The sequence below is a fragment of the Stenella coeruleoalba genome (genome assembly GCF_951394435.1).
Source record: "Stenella coeruleoalba genome assembly, chromosome: 13".
Taxonomy (NCBI): domain Eukaryota; kingdom Metazoa; phylum Chordata; class Mammalia; order Artiodactyla; family Delphinidae; genus Stenella; species Stenella coeruleoalba.
In genome coordinates, this window is record NC_137159.1 from 35,033,053 (window position 1) to 35,053,010 (window position 19,958).

The window sequence follows — 19,958 nt, forward strand, 5'->3', positions numbered from 1 at the left end:
TTTTGATTGGGGAGCCCAGAGTCCAGTGCTTCCCACAGTACTTCCAAATGAAAAACATGTGGCAGCATCACACACTGTGAGAATTACTATTCTGCAATTCCTTGTTGATAGAGCACTAGGTATTTCAAAGCAAGAAAAATTCAGAATAATGTGCAGGGCTTTTTGTTTTGTTGTGTTGTGTGTTGGTTCTCATTATTCCACACCCTGAATTTTGGAAGGGGGTTCAGATTATTTTTCCTGTGGTGATCTGAAAAATACCTCATTCTATACTGAAAGCATCCATGCAATTAGTCTAGATATAAATACAGGCTCTAAAACTATGCTCTGTGGCACCCAGGTTAATGGACTAATGCTATAAAGCAATAGGTTACAAAAGGAATTTCAATACAATTAAAACCATAAAGCTAATGATGATCTGTTTCCAATGAAGCTCTAGATGAAAATAAAGCACTAAAAGTCACTTGTTCATTAATCAGTTTTGATTCCATTTGCAGAAGTTCACAGAGGGCGTTACTCATCTAAAGTGTAAGATGTGCTGGAAAGAAAATATGTAAAAATGACCTCCATTCTGCTATTTACTTTGACACTCTCGCTCCATGCCAATGGACTACTCCCCACATGCCTGCCAGGCAGAGTTCAAGTACCACTCCATTTGAATCTTCTTGTAGCTTTTTTATGCACATTCCAAGCTACTATGTACAGCCCAGGAATTAAGTTGCTCCCCTGAGACACCGTAAGACTGGATCAGGATCCCAGACTACCGTTAGCTTCAGTGGTGCCCCCACTTGCTTGAAAGAGTTATTGCATCACACTGTGATCCTTAAAAGACCCTAGTTATCCCCAGGTAGTTCCTGCTGCCCTGGGTGAATCTAGTTCCTGCATGAAACAACTATTTCGGCTTCTTTATTCTTTATTATGTAGTTAAAGACCCTCCTGGTCTTCTCCTGGCTTTCCCCCACACAAAACCTCTACTATTACTGAAAAAAGGAGACAGACTCTGGGCACAACTATACTATCCACCCACAAGACACATGAGTGTTACGTCCAAAAAGCAGGAACCAGACGGTCTTGGATCTATGTGCTGCATTCCTATAGGCGGTGTTCCAGGGAGGAGGAAACGGTGCTCTACATTCTTAGTGCCTGCTGCTATGTGCTTTGTGCCCATAGGATGTGTCTCTGGGCATAAAAGGCCAAAAAAGACAACCACATCCAATTGGAGCTTTCAACAGAACACATCCATTGGCAAGTGAAAGCTCTGTATGTGGTTTTCCTTACACAGAATGGTTTGTAACTCCTGTCTTTTACAGATATTATCCACCTAAAACCTTAATGCTTTGACAAGCAAGTCATGGGGGAAAAAAACGCTGCTTGCTCTCTTCTCCATGGTCTGTGCTATGACTCTAAGACTAAGACAAAGAAGCTGCCAGAACCTGATTCATCCACCAAGCCAATGGGGTTGAGGGTAGGAAGACTAGAAAGCAAGAACTGCTTCCATGTTATCTATCACAGGTCTATCCCTGTGCTGGGTACCTTCCCCTCCTGACATCTTTTCCACCCTTCCCCACTCACCTCTGTGCGCCAAGAGGCTGACATATATTGGCTACACCAAGGGCTCCCTGGCCCTCTGACTTTCAGCTGGTTTGGGCCCATGGAAAACACCAGGAGGAGGCAGAGAGTGAAAGCCAAGTGTCTGTTCCTGCCACTCCTTCCTGCAGGTGGCCCTGGGTTGGCTGAGATCCTCTCCTGCGCTTCTGCTCCCATCAGCCAGCCCTCTCCATGGAGCTGCCATCCTGTCCCATACTGCTCTTCTCTTGCCCTTTAGACCCCTGAGTGGTAACCACTCCCCACTGTTACTTCCCAAAGTGCTGTACTCCCTCTGGCTGGTTTCCTGTAACTCTGCTTACACCTTTGTGATCCACTTTGTAAATTCCTAGTTTGAGGTTGCTACTTATTTCTTGCCAGGATCCTGACTGACATAATCAAAATCATACCTAAAGGAACTTCCCTAGCAGTCCAGGGGTTAAGTCTTCGCCTTCCAAAGCAGGGGGCCTGGGTTCTATCCCACATGTCTCACAGTCAAAAAACCAAAACATAAAAAAAAAGAGAAGGAATATTGTAACAAGTTCGGTAAAGACTTTAAAAATGGTCCACATCAAAAAAATCTTTAAAAAAAAAAAAACATACCTAAAAACAAATGACTAACCCAGTACAACCTGGATTTGGGGAACCTAAAAAAAATGTCTCATCTAACAATACGTAGTATAGAAACAGACTGTTAAGAGTACAGACATGGAAGCCATAGGAACCGTTGCCCACCTTCTCATTCCTTCAACAATATCCATCGAGCTTCATATGCCAGGCACCGTTCTCAGAGGAAATGATGATATCCCAGCTTTTAGGGATAATCTAGAAAGTGATCTCCCTATTGCAAATGTTATGTGGGTATTTTTTGGTACAACTGTTCAATGTAAATCAAAAAGTAATTCAATAAATTAACATGTGCTGTGGAAGATGGTAGAGAAGCTGGCAGGTTTAACAGTAGCATCAAATTATATATCCATTGTTCTCAAATTTGGTTTTAAATGAGAATCATGTGTGAGCTTTCTAAACCTACAGATGATTCACTTCCATCCTCAGAAGGTACTGGGGCACTTAAATGATTCTTATTCATCATGTCTGGGTTGGCACAATGCTATTCGTTTTTGAACCACACTTAATCTTGGTTAGGAAGGTATATACACCATAGTGTAATTAAGCAATTTCCTACTGTTGAATATTTAAATTCTTTTTAATATTTGACTATTATAAATAAGAATGCACTGAACATATTTGGACATACATATTAGTACAAATTTCTGAATAACTTACTTTATATTTATAAAAGGGAAATAACTGAGTCAAAAAGGATGTGAATTCTTTTTAAGTTCGTAATACATTTTGCTAAATTGATTTCTATAATGCTTATGCCAATTTACATTTCAAACAGTTATGTTTGCAAATGTATTTCACTGTATCCTTATCAACATTGAAGAATATCTATTTTTGCCAATTTGATAAGCAGAAATGGTATCTCATTTCAATTTGCATTTCTTTATTAGTGAAGTTGAACTTTTTATGTTATTAATCATTTACATTTATTCTCCTGTAAACAGTCTATGGCCTCTGTTGGACCAGTCTTAAATTACTCCCTTGGTCAAATATTTCAACTCAGTCTATCATTGATTTTTCCCCCTTTTTATGAGTCTATGTCTCCAATTTTATAATTGAAGCAGTAGGGAAAAATAAAAGCTCCTTTAAAGAAATTCAGTTTATTGCTAAGTTGTGAAAACATATTCCTGTACTCACTTCAAGGAAGTGCCTTCTCTGATACTGCAGACACAGAGATTCTACCATAAAATTAGAACTGCATACTTTTTCATTGCCATAATATTCGTGTGTTCCAACTTGTAGCAGGGAAAGGCAAATCTGTATTTCATTCCTTGAGGAATGGCTTTTTGCATGGCAGTTTTTAAATTTAAAAAAGAAGAAAGGAGGGCTTCCCTGGTGGCACAGTGGTTGAGAGTCCGCCTGCCGATGCAGGGAACATGGGTTCGTGCCCCGGTATGGGAAGATCCCACATGCCGCGGAGCGGCTGGGCCCATGAGCCATGGCCGCTGAGCCTGTGCGAACGGAGCCTGTGCTCCACAACGGGAGAGGCCACAACAGTGAGAGGCCCGCGTACCGCAAAAAAAAAAAAATAATAATAAATTTAAAAAATAGAAGAAAGGAAAGGAAAATAAATAAAGATAAAACTCTCATCCACATTTCTCTAGAGCAGAGTAAAACAGCTGCACAAACCATGGTGATGTCACTAACACTACGGTACATATTTATGAAATGCTGCAGTCATGGAAATAGTTCAAAATACAGTAAGAATTTCATACTGTGAATGCAAAATAGTGCATTTGCAACATGATAAAACTGAGATATTTAAATCTTCCATAAAAAATGCACTGTGAACACTGAACTCAATACTGCCAATACTGCAAGTTAAATCAACGAGAATTTTATTAAGCATTTACTGCTATGTCATAAATATATATATACACACACACACACACACACACATATATATATATCCCTCCATATATTCCAAGAAATATATGACTTGATCCCTGCCATTGGCTAGCTTAGAATCACACTACCCAAACCCATGATTTTTAAGATTCACTTTTGAGGGCAATGCCATACATTGTCAGTAAGAATGTAATTGGAATAATCTCTTATGGAAAGCAATTTTCAATATATATCAAATCCTTAAAATTACTTACACTTCTAAATTAGTAATTTCACTTCTGAGAATTTATCCAAAAAAGCCCTAAATATAGGAAGAGTTTTATGCACAAATCTGTCCACAGAGGTAACATGTATACAATAAAAGAATGTCACGTTAAATGCAGTCTACAAGTTTGTTCATTCAGAATGATCCCCACTGTGTAAAGTGAAAAGACAAGCATAGAAAAAAAAAAAGCAAAATGTTAACAGAGGTTATTTATGCCTTTTATATATTTTTCCAAATTTCCTATAAGTATTAATTATAATAATAATAATGGGGTGAAGGCTTTGCTTTGAAAATGAATAAATGTATATATTGCCAATGCTGTCCCTGTTTGTTTTGGTTTTGCTCACTTGGGGTATTGCCCAAAATGGAAAGGGGAGACTTTACTGAGGAACCCTGAGACGCCAGAAGCTTCCTCCCAGTTTGAGCCCTCAGGAAGGGATATATGATGTGCCTTCATTTGGCTCTGTGGCTCCCTCCATTTTATTTAATAATCACTCTGCCCATGTAGATTTTCTGCAAGTGCTGTCTGAAGGAAAGCAGTTAGGGCCTCAAAATCCAGAAAGCGTTCATGGTGGACACTGCTGTTCTGAAGGGACTTATCACAGTGCATCAAGAGTATTCCCCACCCATCCACCCACCCAACCCTGACTTGGGGCAGGAATCCCTTTCAAGGGGAAATATATATATATATATTTATATACACACACACACACACACACACATATATATATATATACACACACACACACACACACACAAATATGTATACACACACACACTTCATTCATCTGTATATCCTCTACATCTAGGTTTCCCAACCTCAGTACCATGGGCCAAATAACTCTGTTAGGAGGGGTTGTCCTCCTGTGCATTATAAGATGTTTAGCAGCATCCTTGGCTTCAATCCACTAGATGCCAGCTGTGACAACCAAAAATGTCACCAGACACTGACAAATGTCCCTGGGGGTCAAAAATCCCCATCCAGTTGAGAACCACTGCTCTACATCTAACTGGCTCCAGGGATATAGTAGATGCTCAATAAATAGTTGTTGAATTGAACAGAAAGAAGAGAGAAGAAGATTGGGGGAGAGGTTGGCAAGGAAATGAATGGGCAAAGAGCCTGAACCCAATCGTCTGCAGGACAGAGGAGATCTAAATCCAGTCTAGGTCAGTCAGATCACCATTTGGGAGCTCAGTCTCCTCAGCTGTAAATGCAGGGAGTTACACGAGAACCATAACATTCACTTACATTTCGACGACTCTAAGAACTTTGCACAAAGCCTGGAGCATAGTAGATACTCAATAAATATTTAACGATAGCATCTACTGGGCACCTATTGTGTGCCGGACTTTGGGATAAGTCTTTTACATGCATTATGTCATTTAATAGTCACAGCATCTCTCTGAGATAGGAACTAAAATGTTCAGGTCAATTTTACAGATGAGGATCACAAAGCCCAGAGAAGTTATAAAATAACTGTGTCTGGTGATGAGATTGGAACTGAGATATACCTAACTTTGGAGCCTGCATTCATAACCATCATACATGCCACAGCACACATTACTCCAGTGCAGGCTGGTGGAAGAAAGATCTTAAAATAAATGAGAACTTATTCCTTGGAAATACACATCAAGGAAGTCAAGAATCTCAGTGTTGGCAATGAACAACCTGAGTCATCTTCTTGTCTGATCTTTACTCATGGTTTAGCAGACACTGAACAAAGTGGAGCCTTCACACTTCTCTGCAAATGCCAAATTCTACCAGAGCAGCTTCAGATCACACTGACTATCAGGGTTGGGTGGCTTTTCTTTGTTTCTGGCCATGACATCACACTCTGATGTATGCTAAGTTTGCACCTAATTCCTTGATTCCCTACACACCACATCAATCCATCAATAAGGCTCAACAGACCTACCTCTCAAGTCAGGGGCTTCTTTCCAACTTCACTATCAACAACCTACTCCAGGTCACCGTTACCTCTTGCCCACATTACCAGTATCCCTGTGCTCACTCTCATTCATCTTCTAAACAGAATGACGCCATCAAAATTTACAATCAGTCGTGTCACTCACCTGCTTTATACCCTCCAATGACTTCACCTTGCCCTTAAAATAAAAGCCAAAGTCCCTGCAACAACCTACAAGGCCCCCACTATTTGGCTCTTGCTTCCTCTTATCAACTCAGCCCCTGCCACACAGGACTTACTGCTGCTTCTCAAACATGTGCCGTGCATATTCCTGACTCAGGGCCTTTGCAGTTGGTGCTTCCTATGACTATAAACTGTCCCCTCTGACAGTTTTCCTATGTCTAGTTCCTTCTTGGTAACTCAAGTCTCAGCTAAAATGGCACCGCTACAGTAAGATCTTCCCCAACCTCACAGCAGAAATTCCTATCTCTGCCCCCCAACCATTATTACATCACTCTGTTGTATGTTCATCACAGCATTTCACTCTACATGAAAAGATCTTGTTTATTTATTTGGTTACTTTTTTATGATTCATCTTCCTCATTTGGAATATACGCCCTAAAAGAATGATGCCTGGCACAAAGTATGTGCTCAATAATCGTTTGCTGAATGAATAAAAGTAGACAGAGACCTTATTTTACTCAATGATGTATGCACAGTGACTAGGGCAGTACTGGCCAATAGAAATATAATGTGAGCCACATACACAATTTTAAATTTCCTAGTAGTCACATTTTAAAAAGTAAAGAGAAACAGGTTAAATTTATTTCAATAATCATTTTACTTTACCAAATGTATTCAAGATGTCATTTCAACACATAATATAAAAAATTATTAATGAGATATTTCACATTCCTTTCTTCACATCAAGCCCGTGAAATACTGTGTGTATTTTATATTTACAGAACATCTCAATTCAGACTACCACATTTCAAGTGCTTCGTAGCACAGGTGGCATGTGGCTGCCTTACTGGAGAGCATACCTCTAGAAAAGCGTCTGGGCACATAGAAAATGGTCAATAAGTTGCTGAATGAATGAGTGAACTAAAACCTCTGAGTCAAGAACTTCTGTTAAGCCACTCCTCTACACTCCTCTACAGGAGTACTCCTGTACTCCTAGTACAACCTGCTTATGAGGCCCCAGGTAATCCAACTCAACAGGACATCCAGGTGATAACAAAGAAAATGTGCTAATCTTGGCAGTGAGGAACGAGTACTGATCAGCTGGCAACTGACTCATAAACTAGTCCACAAAATGTAAGCACCGTGCTATTTTTGAAGAAGTCAGCAACCCAGCTGGCAGAAAGAAGTAAAGTGCCAAGGAGTCTGGATTAATAAGAAAGCAATGCCTAAACAAGTAATTAAAGCATTTAGAAAGGGATTCTGCTCCACAGTCTATCAGTAGAACTGCAGGTCCCTCTGGAAATTATCCCAGACATACCATATTCTCTCAGCATCTACTGAAGGCCTTTTATGTAGTACTCTGTGGAGAAAACCCAGACCCAAAGGAATAACAGACAAAATAAGGCTGCATATGGCCATGAAATAGCAGCAGGGACCGGGCAGGAATGGCTACACCCAGCCCCTAACACACGGTCCCGTACGTTGGCTGCTGAGAGAAAGTCAGTAGAATCAAGAGCCATGGACCCTAAGAACTGGAAGTGTGAGCCTACCAGAACAAGCCCATGCTTTGTGTTTCAACACGTAACACAAAAAAGGAAGCCCAGCTTCAGGAGGAAAGACAGAGTGGCTGATATGAAGTCCTCTATACATTGGGAGAAGAAGCCCTTGTGTTTTCAAACTAAGCGTGAGAGTATCAGTTCTCCAAATAGCAGAGTCAGGTCAGCTGGGGAGAGTGGAAGATGTGAGCAGAAGTGGAGATATGATGAAAGCAAAATATATACGAAATAGAAGCCCTTTCAACGGAACCTCACTTAACCAACTCTGGCCAGATTAACCAATATTCCCTATTCCCCCTCTGAAACCCACAGGCAAATGCCAGGGCATACTGAATACCTACAGTCAACAGGCTACTCCCCAGTATTCCTGGACACCTCCACTTCTACCAGTTCTGATAACAAGGCCCAAACTGTCTACAACAAGTGTACCTACTACTACAAGTATGCAATTTGCTTAAATGTATAAAAACAATGAGATAAGACAACTAAAACAGAGTTGTTTGTTTCCATGAAAACTAAGTTACACTGAGAGGACACAGTGATTTTTTTTAAGTCACCGTGGAATTAGGGATAGATTTAACAACTGTTAAAGATTGAGAATATTGTAAAAATCTAAAAGGACCCAAACGAGAAAAATGGAGATGGTTTGGTTTACATAAGAAAAATGACTCAGAATTCTAGTTAACAGAACCATACTCAAAGGAAAGGCCCAAGTGCTACACGAAAAGGAAAACTCGGTGTGCAAGAAGAAAATAAAAATTGACCATTATCCCATTACCCAGAGTCAAACACTGTTAACAGTTTTGTGTATATCTTTATAATATAAATTTATCTATTTAAAGTAAATTTATATATATATAAAGTAATGTACATATGTGTATACACACATGTATACACATGCTGGTTTTTTAATTGTTAAACATGCTGCGACATAATGTATTTTTCCTCATTAATAAATCATGAATATCTTCTGATGTCAATAAATATTTATCTACAATACTTTTTTTTTTTTTTTTTTTTGCAGTACGCGGGCCTCTCACTGCTGTGGCCTCTCCCGTTGCCGAGCACAGGCTCCGGACGCGCAGGCTCAGCGGCCATGGCTCACGGGCCCAGCCGCTCCACGGCATGTGGGATCTTCCCGGACCGGGGCACGAACCCATGTCCCCTGCATCGGCAGGCGGACTCTCAACCACTGCGCCACCAGGGAAGCCCTACGATACCTTTTTAATAGCCTTGTAGCATTCCATTTTATGGACATACATAATTGATTCAGTAAATCCCCTTCTGTTGGGCTTTTAGGTTGACTCCCATTTGTATCTGTTATCAGCAATGCTGCCACCATGGTACACAGCCTCCACAATTTCCTCAGGACATATTCTGATGGTTGTAATTTACACCAGAGAGGAGCTACCAGCTCTGCTCTTTCTGGTTCTTAAAAGGGCCATTGAGGCTGCAAGATGGATGTTGGGATGGAGCATGGCAAACTCTGCTAGTCCCGTGCTAAGGGCAGAGGCAGATCTGTAACTTTTTCTCTAATTATACACAAAATAGAACATGAGCCCTATTATCCAAGTACTCTGAGTTCTTGAAATAGATCTTTCTTAGGTATGCATCTATGAAATATTTAATACAATCTCAGCAAACTCAGTACCATCCCTATTCTGATCACTTAATACTTCTTGAATTCCCTCCCACTGGGTGTTAATGGCATTTCCATTGTATGAGTGTTTTGTGGCTTTGTCCTCAAGAAACACGTGTAATTTAAGCAGACATTTGTCATTTTCTTGGCTACACAGCATCTCAGCCCCTTTCCTTTGCCCCATGAGTCCCTCATCTGGCCTCTCCAGACACTCACTATGCCAGCTCTCCAAACAGCTAAGGTGTGGCAGCACCTAGGCATGACCAGGAAGATGTGCTTGCCTGGATCTGCACCTGTTGCCAGCAGAGAATTCTTTCTTGTTGGCAGCCAGCGGTGGTCTTGACAGATGATTCTGTAGCATGACTCATACTGTGATTCTGAACACAGAACCTCCCTGCTCTCCTGCTCATTTCCTGAGCCTCATGGCAACTCTGTTAGCTACAAATAGTCTTCCAATGAATTCCTTGTTGCAAGAGTCCATCTTTGCAGTTTGCAACTTAGAAGCCTGACTGAAATGCCTAAAATGATAGACAATTTGTGCCATAACTGTGCAATACAAAGGTCTCAGAACAAGGTGGCCCATTCCCAAACTCATGATTCTCAATATCTTGGTATTTTGTATGACTGATGAGAGAAAACCAAGGTGAGAGTTTAACCTACTAGCAACATAGTTAATCAAAGTGTATTTTCTCTTAGTGCACTAATCATCATATTTATTAAATACAAAAGAGTTATTTCCTCTCTGTGACAGTCTGGTCTCCAGTAGACACACTAGTAAAGGAAATCTCTGATGCTCATTGTGTGAACCGACCTACATATCATACATTAAAGGAACTTGAGAGATCATCTAGTCCAGGGGTCAGCAAACGTTTTCTGTAAAGAGCCAGGTAGTAAATATTATAGATTTTGTGGGCCACAAACTCTCTCTGTCATGTATTCTTCTTTTCTAAAAAACAATCCTTTAAAAACATAAAAATCGCTGGAGGCCTCACATTTCCTCACTTCAAAACTTATTTACAGAGCTACAGTAATCAAAAAAATATGATACTAACTGGACAGCCATATGTAAAACAACAAGATTAGAATACTTCCTCAGACCATATACAAAAATAAACTCAAAATGGACTAAAGACCTAAATGTAAGACCCCAAACCATAAAACTCCTAGAAAAGAACACAGAGAGAACAGTCTTTGACATAAATCGTAGCAATATTTTTTTGGATCTGTCTCCTAAGGCAAAAGAAAGATAAAAGTAAACAAATAGGACCTAACTAAACTTAAAAGCTTTTGCACAGCAAAGGAAACCATCAACAAAGCGAAAAGACAACCTACAGAATGGGAGAAAATATCTGCAAATGAATGACCAACAAGGGGTTAATATCCAAAAATATATAAATAGTCATACAACTCAATATCGAAAATAATGCAAAACTCAATCGAAAAATGGAAAGAAGACCTAAACAGACATTTTTCCAAAGAAGACATATAGATGGCTAACAAGTATGTGAAAATACACTCAGCATCACTAATTATTAGAGAAATGCAAATCAAAACTACAATGAGGTGTCACCTCACACCTGTCAAAAGTCTACAAATAACAAATGCTGGCAAGGATGTGAAGAAAAGTGAACCCCTGTACACTGCTGGTGGGAATGTAAATTGGCACAGCTACTATGGAAAACAGTATGGAGGGTCCTCAAAAAACTAAAAATAGGATTACCATATGATTCAGCAATTCCACTCCTGGGTATATATTCGGAATAAATGAAAACACTAATTTGAAAAGATATATGCACCCACAGCAACACTATTTACAACAACCAAGATATGGAAACAACCCAAATGTCCATCAACAAATGAATGGATTATAAATATATATGTGTGTGTGTATATATATATATATTTATTTATATACACATATATACAATGGAATATTACTCAGCCATTAAAAAATGAAATTCTGCCATTTGCAGCAAAATGGATGGACCGACAGAATATTATGCTTAGTGAAATAAGTCAGAGAGAGAAAGACAAATACTGTATGATATCGCTTATATGTGGAATCTAAAAAATCCAAATTCATAGAAACAGAGCCTAAAATGGCAGTTACCAGGTATTGGCCCTTGGGGGAAATGGGGAGATACTGGTCAAAGGGTACAAACTTCCAGGTAAAAGATGAATAAGTTCTGGTGATCTAATGTACAGCATGGTGATTACAGTTAATATGTTGTATTATACACTTGAAAATTGCTAGAAGAGTAGATCTTAAATGTTCTCATCACAAAAAAGAAATGGTAATTATGTGACATGATGCAGGTGTTATCTAATGCTATGGTGATAACCATATTGCAGTATTTAAGTATATCAAATCAACATGTTGTACATCTTAAACTTATACAATATTATACATCAATTATATCTCAATAAAGTTTGAAACAATTATAAAAAAGAAAACAAGTTCTCAAAGAGATATTTGCACACCCATGTTCCTAGCAGTATTGACAATAGTCAAAAGGTAGAAGCAACCCAAGTTTCCACCAACAGATAAATGGATAAACAAAATATGGTAAATATATATAATGGATTATTTTTCAGCCTTAAAAAGAAAGGAAATTCTGACACACACTGTAAGATGAAGCTTAAAGACATCATGCTAAGTGAAATAAGCCAGTGACAAAAAGAAAAATTCTGTATGATTCCACTTATACGAGATACCCAGAGTAGTCAAATTCATAGACAAAGAAAGTAGAAAGGGGGTTGCCAAGGGCTGGTCAGAGAGAGACGGGGGAGTTTCACTGAAAAGAGTTCAGGACGTGAGTGGTGGTAATGGTTGCACAAAAATGTGGATGTACTTATGCCACTGAACTGTACACTTAAAAATGGTTAAAACAGTAAATTTTATGTTACGTGTGTTTTACCACAATGAAAAATTAGACAGATAAATAGATACACACATACACACATACATACATATACATATATAACTCTTGGTTCACAGACCGAACAAAAACAGTCCTCAGACCTGATTTAGCCTATGGGCTACCATTAGCTGACACCTGATCTAGTCCAATGATCTCCAAACAGTGTTCCAAGGCACCCTGGAAAGAAGCTGTACCCCTGGAGGTCTGTAGAAAGGGCTCCAGGTTCCCCACCCTTGCTTCCATCAGGGCAGCTCCTCTCTTACCTGGAGTTCTACAGGCTTGACTTGAAGAAAGCTCTCTACTGCTTGAAGGTTTAGAAAACCACTGCCTAATCCACCTTCCTTGTGTTATAGAAGATAAAACAAAGGACAGAGATGGCAAGTAAGGTGTCCAGCAGAGTCAGGAACAGAACCTAAGTCCTCAGACTGTGAGCTCAGGGCCCATCCATGACACCACCCACCTCCCCCTGAGGAAGGCCACTCCCCACTAACACAGTGGACTCTGGCTTCCACTCAGCTGATCCCCTCAGACAGAAACTTAGATCCCAAAAAATTTAAGAGACTTATCCAGCACTTCTATGTGCCCAGAAAGTAAGACAAAAGTCCAAGTCAGGATCCTGCTCTGGGGTAGGCAGAATAATAGCCCGCCAAAGATCTTCTCCTAGTCCCCGAAACCTATAAGTATGTTACATTACATGACAAAAGACACTTTCCAGATGTTATTAATGTTAAAGACCTTGACACAGAGAGGTTATCCTGGAGTTTACAGACGGGCCCAGTGTAATCAGGTGGATTCACAATCCTCAGAAACAAAGAAATATTCCCAGCTACAGTAAGTCAGAGGGCAGTGTGACGACTGAAGAGTGTCAGAGGTGGAACGCAGCTGGCTTTGAAGACGGAGGCAGGGGGCCGCAAACCAAGAGCCGTGGACAGTCTCTAGAAGTCAGAACAGCAAGGAGACAGCTTCTCCCTTAGAGCCTCCAGAAAGAACCACAGCCTCACCACACCTTAATTTCAGCCCCGGGAGACCCATGTCAAACTGCTAACTTACAGCACTGTAACATAATAAATCTGTGCTGTTTTAAGCCACAAAGCGTGTGGTAGTTTCTTAGGACAGCCACAGGAAACTAATACGCGCTCTCAAATACACATGGGACAGCTTACTTACCCTGCAGTTTGTGGCTGTGAGGAGCATCTGCTCACCTGGCCCTTCCATCTTCTCCACTAATGAGCACAGTGGCCTCCTGAATACCCAGCCCTGCACCGAAGACCTGGAAATCAAACATGAGCCAAGCTGGAGATTTCCCAGGGCAAAAGGTAGTAACAGAATTTAAAAATTCAAACTACCTCTGTAAATAACAACTCATTGAGCTTGACGAGTATTTCAAAGGCTGAAAGAAAAAACCCCATCAATTCAGGATTTCTGTCCCCACATTCTGGACACTTGATTGACAAAGTCAAAGTCACAGTCATAATAATGACAAAAACATGGTCTGAAGGAGAAAGGAGGGATAAATTAGGAGTTTGGGATTAACAGACACACACTACGATATATAAAACGGACAAACTACAAGCACAGGGAACTATATTCAATATCTTGTAATACCTTATAATGGAAAAGAATCGGAAAAAGAACAGATATACAACGTATAACTGAATCACTTTGCTGTACACCTGAAACTAACGAAACATAGTAAATCAACTATACTTCAATTTTTTTAAAAAATGGTCTGGTCTATGTATGCAGAAAGTGTGTGAGTGTGTATGAGAGAGAGAGAGAGAGAGAGAGAGAGAGAGAGAGAGAGAGAGAGAGAGAGAGAGTGTGTGTGTGTGTGTGTGTGTGTGTGTGTGTGTGTGTTAGGCAGACACGGGATAGAGGGATCAGTTCAGCCAGTTCTTTTACTACACTGACTTGGTACTTCTCTCCAGATCAGAGGTCAACAAACTACCACCTTCAGGCCAAATTTGGCCCACTGCCTGGTTCTGTAAATAAAGTTTTATTGGAATATGGGCCCATTCATTCATTTATGTATTATATGGCTGCTCCCCATTACAAAGGCAGAGTTGAGTACTTGTGACAGACATCATAAGGCCCAAAAAGCCAAAAATATTTATTATTTGGCTCTTTATAGAAAAAGCCTTCTGACCCCTGAAGATTGGCTGGATCAGCTTTAAGTAAACTAGAGAAAAAGGATCTCTGAGGAAGAATAGTTCACAAGCTCACAAGAGCCTCCATCCGCCCTGTGCCGCCATGATATGAGGGGCTGTGTTTGTCTTTCTTCCCACAGCTGGTTTTGTGACTCACATCTGCTGACCCTGTTCAGCAAGGCTGAGAAACGCAACCACACACCCCAAGGAAATCCAGCTGTGGCAATCCAGCTACATTTTCCTTTGACTCAGCCGCCCCAGCATGCAAGCAGCCTCATTTGATCCATTTCTTCTAATCCATAAGTCCCCAACCCTTTCTGCCATATTTTTTTAAATATTACACTAATGTATTTTTCATTACCCATAAATCATGTTGCCCCACAGCTCTCCACCCACAGAATCAATGGCCTTTGTTGTTTCAGGGTAAGAGGAGGCAAAACCTTGAACCAAGAAATCCTGTTTTGTTTTGTTTTTTTGCTGTGTTTTATGTAAGATTTCTCAAGCTAAAGAAAAACTACTATCTGAGAAATCACTTTTGCTGAAAGAGAAAAACGTATTATTTGTATTCAAAATCATCTTTGTACATATTAAGAACAAAGCTCAGGGGACTAAGCATAGAGTTTTTGCATGAGCCACAGAATAGAGAGCACATAGGGCAGGATGTAAGGCAATTCCTGCCAGACAGAAGGAGCAGGAGGTAGACTTTCCACACATCTCGTCACCTACCACGGGCTGGCCCTGGAAGACGGGGGAGAGTGAGGTGGCAAAAATCCAGATGGAGAGATAAGCAAATCCAAAAATATTTAGGCCAATGATTTAATCAATCATACCTACATAATGAATCTTCCATAAGAATCCTAAATGATGGGCTTCAGAGTTTCCAGATCGGTGAACACACAGAGGTGCTGGGAGGGTGGTGCACCTGGAGAGGGCATGGAAGCTCCACACCCTTTCCCACATACCTTGCCTGTGCACCTCTTCCATCTAGCTGTTCATCTGTATCCTTTACTATATCCTTTATAATAATCTGGTAAATGCAAAATAAAACTTAGGGTGGTGCTTTAATTTCTCCCTCCTTCCACTGCTCCCCCAACATGTACATGCACATACATACACACACACGAACACACACACACACTTGGTCCATGCAGTTCAGGAGCGGCAGAATATCATCAGCTGAGGGAAATGCCCAAGTAGATGGGCCGGAGTTAATGTTCTCGTTTCCCCACGACACCTGCCATGGGGATGTCTTCAAGTTCCCCATGAGCCTAGTGGTGGACATGGAAGAAGGTAGCTAAGAATTAAGAGAGTGTTTCCTGAAGGTTGCCTGACATGTGGCCAGAGAATCCCTAAAGCAGAAGCTGAAAAGTAGGTCACCTAAAGCCAGCTCTGATAGGAGTTCCTGCCTAAGCCTCGAAGGGTCTATAGCAGCGAGAGGCAAAGTGGAGGATACTAAACCTAGGGGGTACTACCATGCACTGCTTGGGCCCAGCCAGACCATCATGAGACACACCAACCAAAGACACCTACCACTGACAAACTACTACTAAGCTGAAACTAACTCCCAAAGAGAGATAAGATCAGCAACCTTGAAGGGAGGTCAACAGAAACCAGCAGAAAAGGACAACAAGTGTACAGCAAACACATCCTGCCCCTACCCTCAATGTTGACAATGTTATATAAGCCTTTTCCTGTGCCCAGATATCACTCAAGGTAAAGGAGAAGAGGGACTGAGAGAAGGAGAAAGCCTGAAAGAAAATGCTGAAGCCCACAGAATCTGAGCTTACCTGGAAAATACTGTTTCAAAGTAGAAGAACCCAGTTTTACTTAAGTGGGCAAATTTAACTTCTTTTTGGTGAGTCTGTACAAATAGGGGCTTTGAACAAGATTATCAATTACAAACAACAGTCTCCATGGTTACAGATGTTAACTAGACTTATTATGGTGATCATTTCACAATATAAACAAATACTGAATTGCTATGTTATACACTTGAAGCTAATGTTATATGTCAATTAAATATACTGCAATAAAAAATAAACAGTCTCCATATTTTGAACACTATTTGAGCATGGTGGGTAGGTTTCCAGATACCCCACCCTCACCTCTTACCCAATCCTCTGCCTCACACACATGCTTCACTCCACTTTAACACCAGGAAGGAAGGATATCGCCCCACCCCTGCCAGGCAGAGAAGAGGAAGGGAATGCTGATGTATTAACACACAAGAGAAGAGCATGCCATCCTCAGCCCAGTGCTTGCCTCTGACTGCCCTGGAAGGAGGGAAGGGAGTCAAAGGCTCTGGACAACATTCCTGCCTACAGAGCCAGCAGCAAAGCAATGGGGGGGTGGGAGGTCCTGTTTCCTCTCAATGAGGCTCACTGCTCACGTGAGTTTTCCAAGCCCAGTGGCCACTTCTATGGGTTCCATGATTCCAGATGAAATCAGCACTCCCCTTCTCCACGGGGCCCACTCTTAGGCCTCGCCATATAACCACATCATGTCAGTGCCCCCTCAGAAAGAAGCCACTGACTGCAGCATTAGGCCCCTCCCTAAGAAGACACACAGAGCAGGGTGCAGGACGGAGGTGTGTGGCTGCATAGCTACAGTACTTCCCCCAAAACTGGAATTAATTATCGCTACTTGCTCCTCTATCCCTCTTAGATCTGCAAAGCATGGGTCACAGTGACTTTGTTTTTATTGGCCCACCGCATATTGAAACCATTCCCGCATATTGATACTGAATATCTTAGCCAAAATCTTGTGAAAATCACTTACTGTGCAGCACAACAGAATGACTTTCTGAAGTTAAACGTCCTGGGACATTTTATCTTTTCAAGTACATACCAAAAGCAATTAAGTTCAAACTATGGAACACGGTCTTCGCCAGTTTCCATTCTTGACACATATGCGTCTGTGTTTCTAAGTTCAAAGACATCTTATAGGATCAAATCTCTAGCTTTAATTTTCTCTCTGCCAGTGAAAACCAGTCCTGCATCCTTCCTTAAATCATCTGCAAGAAAGTCCGTGGCATAAGGCCTCTACCCCAGACACCCCTGACGTGTCCCAAAAGGGTGGAACAGGGACCCACTGCTGTCCTCCCCTCTCCTGCAGCCCATAGCAGGTAGCACAACTGGTTGGAAAGTAAAAAAAATTCACTCAGAGGGCTCTAAGCAGAAAAGAGGTATAGCAGCCCTCTGCCGAAGAACCAGTCTGTCTGAGCTTTTACTGCACTGACCCAAATCACATGGTGGTTCTACCATTCATGGCAGCCTCATTCTTCCTGCTCCTTTTCCTCATACCTGTTCTACGTCTTCATACTCAGTCACCCTGATTCCAGAGAACTCTCCCATTACTCTCATGTCCCCACTTCCTGGATTCTTGGGGCCTGACACCATGCCTTCATTTTCTCCTTACTACTCTGGGGGCCACACTTCCTCTCTTCCTCCTCCTTCCCCCTCCAACCTGAAGGCACGCCTTCACCAATGGGTTCAGCACAGGTAGCTGCCGAGTGATACATCCTGAATGTTCTGGAAAACTCCAGAAAACCTGTTCCAATTCTGCACTCCACCCCTCACCCCAAGATTATCTTTCAACACTGGTTTTCAAATTATAGTCAATCCTCATTAACAGATTCTATATCTGCAAACTCACCTACTCACTAAAATTTATTTGTAACCCTCAAATCAATACGCACAGGCACCTCTGTGGTCATTCACAGACACATGCAGAACAACAAAAAATCCAACACACACATCCCAGCTGAGTTGAATACGATGACACTTTGCCTCCTTTTTTCAGCTCTCACACTGCAAACAACTGGTTTTTGTAATTTCTTTAAGTGCCACTTTCTTATATGATTTTTCATTTTTCTTGGTGATTTTGCTGTTGAAAATGGCCAAGCATAGTGCCAAAGTGCTGTCTCGTGTTCCTGAGCACAAGAAGGCTGTGATGTGCCCTATGGAGAAAATACGTAAGTTGAAAAGCTTCATTCGGGCATCAGTTATGGTGCTGTTGGCCATAAGTCCAATGTTAATGAAGCAACAATATGTATTAAACAAGGGGTCTTCAAACAGAAACACACATACAACAAGGTTATGTCTTAATCAGTTGGGACAGAGGTTCACAGGAACCTAACCCTGTATTTCCCTCAAGAGCAACGATTCAGGATTTGCTAATGCAGTGTTCACAGTGACTTTATAAAACATAATTACCACAAATAGCAAGAGTAGACTGTAGTCTAGGTGATCATTTTGTAATGTACAGAAATATTGAATCACTATGTTGTGCACCAGGAACTAACATAGTGTTGTGGGTCAATGACACTTCAAAAACAAACAAACAAACAAACTCATAGGAAAAAAGATCAGATTTGTGGTACCAAGAGGCAGGGGGGAGGGGGAGGGGGACTGGATGAAAGTGGTGAAAAGGCAGAAATGTCCAGTTGTAAGTAAGTACTAGGGATGTAATGTACAACATGATTAATATATTAACACTGCTATGTGTTATATATGAAAGTTGTCGAGAGTAAATCCTGAGTTCTCGTCACAAGAATAAAATATTTTTTCCTTTTAAATTTTTATTTATATGAGATGATGGATGTTCACTAAGCTTACTGTGGTAATCATGATGCATGTAAGTCAAATCATTATGCTGTACACCTTAAACTTGATACAAGACCAATCACAAGTACTGAAATTGACACTGTGATTAAAAATCTTCCAAGAAACAAAAGCCCAGGACCACATGGCTTCACAGGCAAACTCTATGAAACATTTAGAGAAGAGCTAACACCTATCCTTCTCAAACTCTTCCAAAATATACTAGAGGGAGGAACACACCCAAACTCATTCTACAGGGCCACCATCACCCTGATACTAAAACCAAACATGCCACAAAAAAAGAAAACTACAGGCCAATATCACTGATGAACATAGACCCAAAAATTCCAAACAAAATACTAGCAAACAGAAGCAAACTGCACATTAAAAGGATCATACACCATGATCAGGTGGGGTTTATCCCAGGAATGCAAGGATTCTTCAATATACGCAAATCAATCAATGTGAAACACCATATTAACAAATTGAAGGAGAAAAACCATACGATAATCTTAATAGATGCAGAAAAAGATTTTGACAGAATTCAACACCGATTTATGATAAAAACCCTCCAGAAAGTAGGCACACAGGGAACTTACCTCAACACAATAAAGACCATACATGACAAACCCACACCCAACACTGTTCTCAATGGTGAAAACCTGAAACCATTTCCACTAAGA

The 19,958-nt window shown here is 40.8% G+C and overlaps 1 protein-coding gene across 15 annotated transcripts in view; it reads right to left on the bottom strand.

Moving 5' to 3' along the window:
- MEIS1 (Meis homeobox 1) overlaps nucleotides 1-19,958 on the bottom strand; it is a 964,979-nt gene that overhangs the window by 757,443 nt on the left and 187,578 nt on the right. For 14 of the 15 annotated variants that reach the window (XM_079941540.1, XM_079941543.1, XM_079941545.1 and 11 more), the window contains one exon: nucleotides 13,695-13,797. The exons of the other annotated variant lie outside the window; for it this stretch is intronic. The gene's annotated coding sequence lies outside the window, so the exon portion shown is untranslated. The remainder of the gene's footprint in view (nucleotides 1-13,694; nucleotides 13,798-19,958) is intronic. 15 annotated transcript variants of the gene reach the window in all.